The following is a 9,346-nucleotide window of genomic DNA, read 5'->3' as shown; positions in this document are numbered from 1 at the left end:
ATGCAGTACATCAAGATTTTTCCATGGAGAAAAATAGGAACAGCTAGCTACAAAGAAGGGAAAATAAGAAGAAGAAGCAGAGCTTCCACGCTACCTCCACAGAACTCTAGTGATCGTGCAAAAGGATTGTAAGCTGGTGGCGTTGTTGGTTTTATTTGCACTAGTTTTTGATTCAATAAAACTAGTGATATAGTGAACAAGTTAGCATGGGTTGATTGGGAGGAGGAAAGGATAGAGATGGATATGGTGAAGGTCAATAGGTTGAGGAAGCTTAGGAAAGAGGCTGACGAGCGTATGATATGGGTGCGGATCATGTAGAGTGTTTTTTCAAAATAATATAAAAAAATTTATTTATATAAATAATATAATTTAAATTTATTTATCGATTTGATGTAAAAATTTGAAAACGTCATTCAAAATACATTTTATTGTCCACGTCACCCACCCTCAATTTTCACGTAGACCACGCGAAAAAAAAAAAAATTAAAAACACCATTTGATATGGCATTTTTAAATTTTTTCAAAAAAAAATGAAAAAAAATGGTCAAAAAATAAAAATTTTAATTTTAAATTTTTGAAAAAATAAAAATTATGATTTTGATAAAAATAAAATTAATTTTTTATTTCAAATTATCTTTTCAAATTATCTTTTTAAAAAATATATGAAAAAAATTATTATTAAAAAAATTAAAAATATCATAAAAAATTAAAAAGAAATAAAAATTATTATTAAAATTTTAATAAAATAAAAATTTTAATTTTAATTCAAATAAAAATCATCATTTCAAATTACAATTTCCTTTTCAAATTAGTTTTTTTAAAAAATATCATAAAAGAAGAAAAAAATTAGAAAAAAATAAAAAATAAAAATATCAATTTTGAATGTATTTTAAAAAATAAAATTTCAAATTTTAATTAAAATAAAAAAATAATTTTAAATTATTTTCTTCATTCAAAATTAATTTTTTTTAAAAAATATCTAAAAAATCTTAAAAATTTAAAAAATAAAGAATACCATAAAAAAATGAAAAAAAATAAGAAAAAAATAAAATTATAATTTTGAATATCAAGAAATAAAAATTTTAATTTTAATTTAAATAAAAATCATCATTTCAAATTACTTTCCCCATTTAAAATTAATTTTTTTAAAAAAATATGTAAAAAAATAAAAAAATTAAAATAAAATAGCATAAAAAATAAAATATTAAAAAATAAAAAAATAAAAATTATAATTTTTAATTTAAAATAAAATTTTTAATTTTATTTGAAATAAAAATATTATTTAAATTATTTTTTTCATTTCAAATTATTTTTTTTAAAAATATTTCAAACAAAGAAGTAAAAAATGAGAAAAAAAAGGGAAAATTCCCTCACTTGAAATAACTTTAGCATAACTTTACGTTATAATTTCTATAGCCCTTTTAGCATAACTTTTTCTCTCCTAATGTTCTGAGACATATTCGAGTATGTGTATCCATATCCACAAAGCATAATATCCGATCACTTAAAATTAAATAATATAAAATAAAATTAATATTTAATAATATTAAATAGAATAAAAATATCAAGCGTACAAAAAATAGTACAATAAATATTACAAAAATACTAAGTACAAATCTAAAAAAGACTAAGTCCCACAAGGACGTCGTGGTGCCCGTGGTCGCTTGGACCTTCTCAGGAAGGTCCTCGCCAGCTGCTCCTACTCCTGCTGTGACGGCTCCTCCCTTATATCAGTGGAGGAGGTCTGCTGGTCATGCTGCTCAGGAATAACTGATACTGTCGGATCATCTATGGACTGAACGACCCACTCAACCCTCTCATCTGGATACACGAATGGACCTGAAAAGAAAGTATCATACTCATGTGGCCAACTGGTACCCGATGATGTCATCTGGGGGATGTAGGAAGAAGAAGACGCTGCATCTATGGATCAAAAGGTGGTGGCATCTGTGCAGCATCTAATGATGACATCTACGTAATATGCGGTGATGGCATATGTGGAACATATGGTGACAGCGTATATCTCATATCTGGTGCATCGACTGCTCCATACCAAGGCACACAGCTATATGGATCAACACCAATCGCCACCAATGTTCCAGAATTTGTTCTCTTTATCTCATGCAGTATCCGAATCCGTTCGTCCTCATCAGTCGTAGATAAAGCACGACGAGCATCCAACACAAGATCCGACATAGAATCAGTCTACAAAATAAAAATAAAACAGTCAATATACTGTAAAATATAAAAAAAAATATAACACAAACAATATAAACTAATTTTTATAGTCTTACCAAAAGACGCACAGCAGAACTCTCGCTCTCGTATCCGGAAACTGCATACCAAGACTGTCCAATGACTCGCACTGTAATACTAAAAAATCAAGCCATGTAGTCATCGGTATATGAACGGCCTCTCAAAATGGGATCACCATGAACAATGTGATCTCGACGTGCATCCCAAATATCAATATATGCTGCATGTTTGATACGTCAGTCAATACGAGCTCTACCTCGTCAATCAATACGATGAAGTCCCTAGCTGGTATCAAACTGCTCTGGGATACCCTGAATCTGACCAAACTGTCACAGGACACGATCGAAAAAATACCACTCTACCATATCAAAATAAATAAGTGGCACCCTAACATCCATATGTCATGTCCAACTGTACACATCTGCGACAATATAGCCAATATCTCATCTATATATGGCTCCCACAAAAATGATAAAGTTAAAATAAAAAAATTAGTAAGCTAAAATTTTAATAGATTATGATAATTGTAAAATGATATTTGTAAAAAATTTAAATTTATCCGTCTATATGTATCAACTAATATATCCAACTGGCATCTATAAACCCGTACCTCTCGTCGATACGTGATGAACATTGAATGCAACGTTCCATCTATTTTACAATCTACTCATGTTAAATAAATTTTATCGAATTTAAAATAATAAATTTTAAATAATAAAAATAATATTTTTATACCTATATCCCAATGGTCCGTCTAGTCTGAATGGAACATCAGGATCATACTCTCTGATGGCATCTCGAGCAATCGACGTCGTAATGGATGATAGTCGGCATACACTCCCATACCCAAATTGTAAATTTCAAAAAAATCATACACGATATACCCAATATAAATATGAATATTAAAAATAAAAATTTATAATTCACATACCTGTAATAATACAAGATAACCACCAATCTCGCTTTGATCAGCATAAGAACCTCGATACATAGCTCTGTATAGGCAAACTAGTACTGCACTACCCCAACTGAGTCTACGAGCGAAGTCTAAATCCTCTAATAATGGCAAAAACATCAACTTCATCTTATTCGATAAAGTATCGGGTAACAGGACACCACCTAACAACCGCAGCACCTGACCCTTAACATACTGCTGCATCTGATCCTCTGGTGCATCATCCGCAATATGAAAATGTCGATAACGATCATCCAAACACTCAATCCTGAGTCATGAATGATTGAAAAAATGTGCGTCGGGCTCAAACCCTAGCAATCGCAAGCACAAAGCCTGCCACTCCAGAATGGTAAGCGTGGGATCAACTCGGTAACTGGATGCCATCAACTGGTAGTTCAGTAAGGATACTGACATCCTCTAAAGTGATGGTCGCCTCACCAAATGAAAGATGAAATGTGTGTGTCTCTGGATGCCATCTCTCAAGCAAAGTAGTAATAAGACCAACGTCCATCGTAAATAATCCAGCACTCTATGTGGGATGTCCTCTGTCCTCCAAAAGTCAGCATCAGATCATCGTAGACGAAGGTTCTGGACTTCTCAATAAAATATAATAATAGATAATGTATATGACTTTTTAAAAAAAATTAAATAGTAAATAAGATTTGAATGCTTACGCCGCCATCTAAATAGTCTGTGATTGATGGTGCTCCTGCAATGTAAGAATACTGCTGTTTCGAGGATCGGGATACTGTAGATCGTAAGCCATAATACGCTAATAAATTTAAAATAATGATATTATCACAAGTGTATTAAAAAATAAGAAATATGATATGATAGCCATTCATTTTATGAGAAATATATTTTAAACACAATATTGTCACACAATACAACTTAAACACAAAATTCAGTTCATCTCACAGAAATACATAAAACAATGACGAAAATACATCTTCGGAGCCTTTAATTTCTTCCACTGCTTGAAGTTGAAGTGTGTTGAAGTATCCTAGGACAGCGGCGGCGGTCATGATCCTGTTCCTTACAAATGTCAGTGTTCTTACTTCTTATTTGCCTATCATCCATCTCATTTCATAGTCTTGTTGACTTTGGTCTACCTTTCTGCTTGGATCTCAAACGATGATGATCAGGAATATATTTGAACATACGTGTATGCATCCAATAATCTTTATGGTAATGGATTAAAGTCACCGCTCCAAGTATTCATATATGCTGTAATTGTATATGCATCATCCACAAAATCACTAAAATGTACAGCAATTTCTTGACACACAGCTAAAATGTGTGAACATAGATATTTGTACATGTTCCACTTTCCACAAGAATATTTTTTTTCAGCTAAAGTAACAGTATGAAATTTCCTCCACCTCGTAACCCTGCACTTGCTCTCCTCGTAAGCACTTCATATATACCTCTTTGAAGGTTGAATGCTATTATTCGATGCTGGTTGGCTTTAACTTGATCTTCAGCAATCTTAATTGCAACATGAGGAGTAAAAAGATTATTTGGATTCTCCTCTACAAATCTCAAAGCTTGGGCATACCTCGTATTGAAGTATTTTATAAGACGATAAAATGTCATTTGCACACAAACTGTAATTGGTATATTTCTAGCTCCTCATAAAATACTGTTAAAAACCTCCGACAAATTTGTAGTTAAGACACCATAGCGCAGGCCATCATCATGTGCCAACGTCCACTTCTCCTTTTCTATCTCGGACAACCAGCTCCAAGCTCTTCATTCACTGTTCTGATCCTACCCATGATAAAGTTGAACTTGCGAACTTGATGAGCGCTTCCTGCTTGCCATACTGCTCTTTTCATATGCATATTTTTAAAATGAGTGTTGAAATTACTGCAGATATGTCTTAAGCAGTATCGGTGATAGACACGTGATGGACTCCATCCAATAGACTCATCTATGATGGCATTTAATATACCTGGATGCCTGTCAGAAATTAAGTATATTCTATTTCTATCTTTGACGATATGTGTTCTAAGCTGGAAAAGAAACTAACTCCAACTTGCAGTCGTCTCCTCATCCATAATTGCATATGCTAATGAAATATCCCATTCTCTGCATCAATTCCTGTGGCAATTAACATCTTACCTTTAAACTTTCCATACAAGTGTGTGCCATCAATGCTGATTACAGGACGGCAGTGCATAAAACCCTGGATAGATAGTTTGAAAGCTCAGAAAATATAATTTAAAACTCGGACATTGGAATTCACAGTTTGAAAAAAATTTATAAATAACTGTACCGAGATTTACATGTTGAAGTGCAGCCATATAATAGGGTTATTTAGCATAAGACGGCTCCCATTCTCCATAAATATCAACCAATGCCTTCTGCTTTCCACACCATGCTTTTCTGTATGACACTATATATTGAAATTGATCATTAACGGCTGGCACAATAGCTTCAACTTTGACACCAGGATCTTTCTCAACAATATGTCGGACTAGTGTGTCAATCATCCTTTCATTGACATATTTGTGATCTCAACTCAACCCCGTAAACAAACAAGTATGAGGACCCTCATATTTTGTGATTTGAAAATATCCATATTTTTTCAACAATGCAGCATGAAGCTTCCATTTACAATTTTGAGCATTATCTGATGATACGCATCGTACGGACCATAATTTCGAATGCGACTGAACTATATTGTATGTCCGATGCTTCATAATGTGATAAAGATCAACAGCTCTCTTTACATAATCATTGCTCTCAAACATTAAACCTTTAGAAAATTTAGTCATCGAGGAGTCCCAAAACTGATAGTCAGAGTTCAATCTTCGACCAGCACTAACACAACCACCATCATCTAAATTTATATCGTTAAAAAATTATGGGGGTTCATGCAAACAAGATTGAAGTTCTCCCACATTAATATTAGCCTAAACATCTTTATCATCATTCTCATCTTCACCATCATTATCATTACTGCTACTGTCCTCATCTGTCCAATAGTCATCAACTCTGCTTTCATCTGACTCAAAGCCTAGATTATCAGAATTTATTCCACCGACTACCCAGTCATCGTTCCCTATATGAGTGTCGTCTCCTGCACTTACCACTACTTCTAGCAAAGGAGAAGTCACCATAGTAGAAGATACAGGAGAAGTCACCATAGGACTCTGAATAATTGGACAACTAAGACCGACAGTAGTGGAATATTATTCTGCAAATACGACTTCAACACTATCGGTTTGCACCATAGGAGTTACGAAAGGTGAGGAAGGCCCAACATTATTGTCCGCTTGAGTTAAAAGCCGACTATAGTATCCAAAGCTCGGTACATCTTCCTTTTCAATATATAATTCTAAAAATTAATATTCTGCATATTTCAAAAAAAGATCTGCATTTCTTCGACATCTTCATCGTCATCAATTAGAATTAAGATATAATTGCTTTGTATTAACTGTCCCGACAGATTAGGAGATTTCAATTTCAATTTTATTTCATATTTTTCTTTGTCTACAGGAATACTGCTGTATAAATGGTCCAATAATTCTTGATGTGATAATGATGACAATACTCTAATCATCCGATTTGCAGGGTGACTGTGCTGCACACCAGTTTCATCATTTTGTATCATGCCATCATAATACAATAGTACACGAACTCGAGTACTGGCCATTTTTTCGGAGAAACCTATGACAAAATCAAAATCAAAATATTTAGTATTACTAATTATTTTATCGTTTCAAAAGATTTACATGATAAATGCATCATATCATCAACAAATAGGTACAGATAGATTCTATTCCATTCAAAAATTATATTAATTCTATAAATTAACTACATTAATCAAATAATACGCAAAAGGGACCGAAAAAATTTTGCAGTATTTTCTCTTAGTTCTCTCCACACGACTGAAAATATGTGAGGAGAACTAAAGAAAAATACTGTCCGAAATTTCTCTCGAACCCTCTGTATATCATTTGAATAATGTAATTACCTATAGAATTAAATACAATTCTCAAACTGTCCAAACTAGACAATCAATTGATCAATGTATATATTTTATGATATCCATATAAAAATATATAATCAAATATATATTTTATACGGATATCATAGAATATCCTACATTGCTCAACTGACAGGTCTACATTTTCATGAAATGCTTAAAATTTTTAAATTATGATCGAATCGAATTTTAAAATAAATCTTAATCTAATGAGATAAAAATAAAAAATAAAAAATAATGAGATAAAAATAAAAATTAAAAAGACTGAAATAGAAGGATACCGCAGAGCCGCACGGACCCACCGTCGGAGGGCTGTCGGGGCCGCCACCGGAGCCCGCCACAGCGGATCGAAAGAGAAGGGTGCCGCAGGACCACACGGACCCACCGTCGGAGAGCCGTCAGGGCCCGCCCCGGGGCCTACCATCACGGATCGAAAGAGAAGGGCGCCGTAGGGCCGCACGGGCCAACCATCGGAGGGCCGTCGGGCCCACCGCTGTCGGGCCCCGGTCGGGCCGCTGCCGACCGTCTGTCGCCGGCGGCCAAGAAAAAAGAGGGAGAGAGAGAGAGAGGAAGAGGGAGAGGAGGGGCCGGCCAAGGGAAGGGGACCGCCAGGGCCCGTCACGGGGGGCCACCGCCGGCGGCCAAGGAAAAAGAGGGACAAGAGAGAGGAAGAGAAAGAGAGAGAGAGGAAGAGAAAGAGAGTGAGAGAGAAAAATGGAGAGGGGCCGGCCAAGGGAAGGGGACCGTCGGGGCCCACCACCGGGGTGCCGCCGCCGGCCATCTGTCACCGGCGGCTAAGGAAAAAGAGGGAGAGAGAGAGGAAGAGAGAGAGAGGAAGAGGGAGAGGAGGGGGCCGGCCAAGGGAAGGGGAGGGCCGGGGCATGCGGCCGGCCGCGAGGGCGCACGGCCCGCCGTCGGCCCTCTGACGCCGGCGGCCAAGGAAAAAAGAGGGAGAGAGAGAGGAAAAGGGAGAGGAGGGGCCGGCCAAGGGAAGGGGACCGTCGGGGCCCGCCGCCAGGGTGCGTCTGCCGCAGCCGGCCGTCTATCGCCAGCGGCCAAGGAAAAAGAGGGAGAGAGAGGAAGAGAGAGAGAGAGAGGAAGAGGGAGAGGAAGGGGCCGGCCAAGGGAAGCGGAGGGCTGGGGCCCGCGGTCGGGGCGCGCGGCCCACCGTCGGGTGCGCGGCCCGCCGCTGGTCCTCTGACGCCGGCGGCCAACGAAAAAGAGGGAGAGAGAGAGAGGAAGAGAGAGAGAGGAAGAGGGAGAGGAAAGGCCGGCCAAGGGAAGGGGTCACCGTGGGGGGCCGCTGTCGGGGCACGTCGGTCGCCGTCGGCCGTCTGTCGCCGGTGGCCAAGGAAAAAATAGGGAGAGAGAGAGGAAGAGGGAGAGGGAGGGGGGCTGGCCAAGGGAAGGGAAGGGCTGGGGCCTGCCGTCGGCCCTCTGACGCCGGCGGCCAACAAAAAAGAGGGAGAGAGAGAGAGAAAAAGAGGGAGAGAGAGAAGAAGAGGAAAGAGAGAGGAGGCAACTCACCACCGTCGGGAGCTCGCCACCGTGCCGTCGGAGAGAAGAAAACATCGGAGATTGTCGGAGAAGAGGAGAAGGAAAAGAGGGAGAAGAGGGAGAAGAAGAGGGAGAAAATGCCATTCCCTTTGGCATTTTCTCCTTTTTTTTTTCTCTTTTCTTTTTTTTAATAGTTTTTTAATATTTTTTTAATTTTTTTTAGTTATTTTTATGTGATTTTTTAATAAATAAAATTAATTAAAAATGTGGATAGTAATTTGAATGATAATTTTTTATTTGAATTAAAGTCAAATTTTTTTTTTTTAATTTATATTTGTAATTTTTATTTTTTTACAATTTTTTTCCTTTTATTCACTTCTTTTATGGCATTTTTTTTAGAATTCAAATTAAAATTTTATAATTTTAATTATAATTTTAATTTTCTCCCATTTTATCTTTTTGGTATTTTTCTAGATATTTTTTCCTTTATTTAGAATATTTTTTAAAAAAATAAATTTAAATTAATTTAATTATTTGAAATGATATTTTTTATTTGAATTATAATTATAATTTTTATTTCTTAAAATTCAAAATTATAAATTTTGTTTGAATTAGAATTACAATTCTTATTTTTTAATTCTATT

The 9,346-nt window shown here is 36.2% G+C and overlaps 1 pseudogene; it reads left to right on the top strand.

Annotated features, from left to right (window-relative positions):
* Window positions 1–9,346, top strand: part of LOC140855720 (U3 small nucleolar RNA-associated protein 18 homolog) — a 36,868-nt pseudogene continuing 27,522 nt past the window's right edge.

This window comes from Elaeis guineensis, chromosome 1 (genome assembly GCF_000442705.2).
Source record: "Elaeis guineensis isolate ETL-2024a chromosome 1, EG11, whole genome shotgun sequence".
Lineage (NCBI taxonomy): Eukaryota > Viridiplantae > Streptophyta > Magnoliopsida > Arecales > Arecaceae > Elaeis > Elaeis guineensis.
The sequence above is the reverse complement of the archived record's forward strand: the minus strand, read 5'-3'. Positions and strand labels throughout refer to the sequence as shown.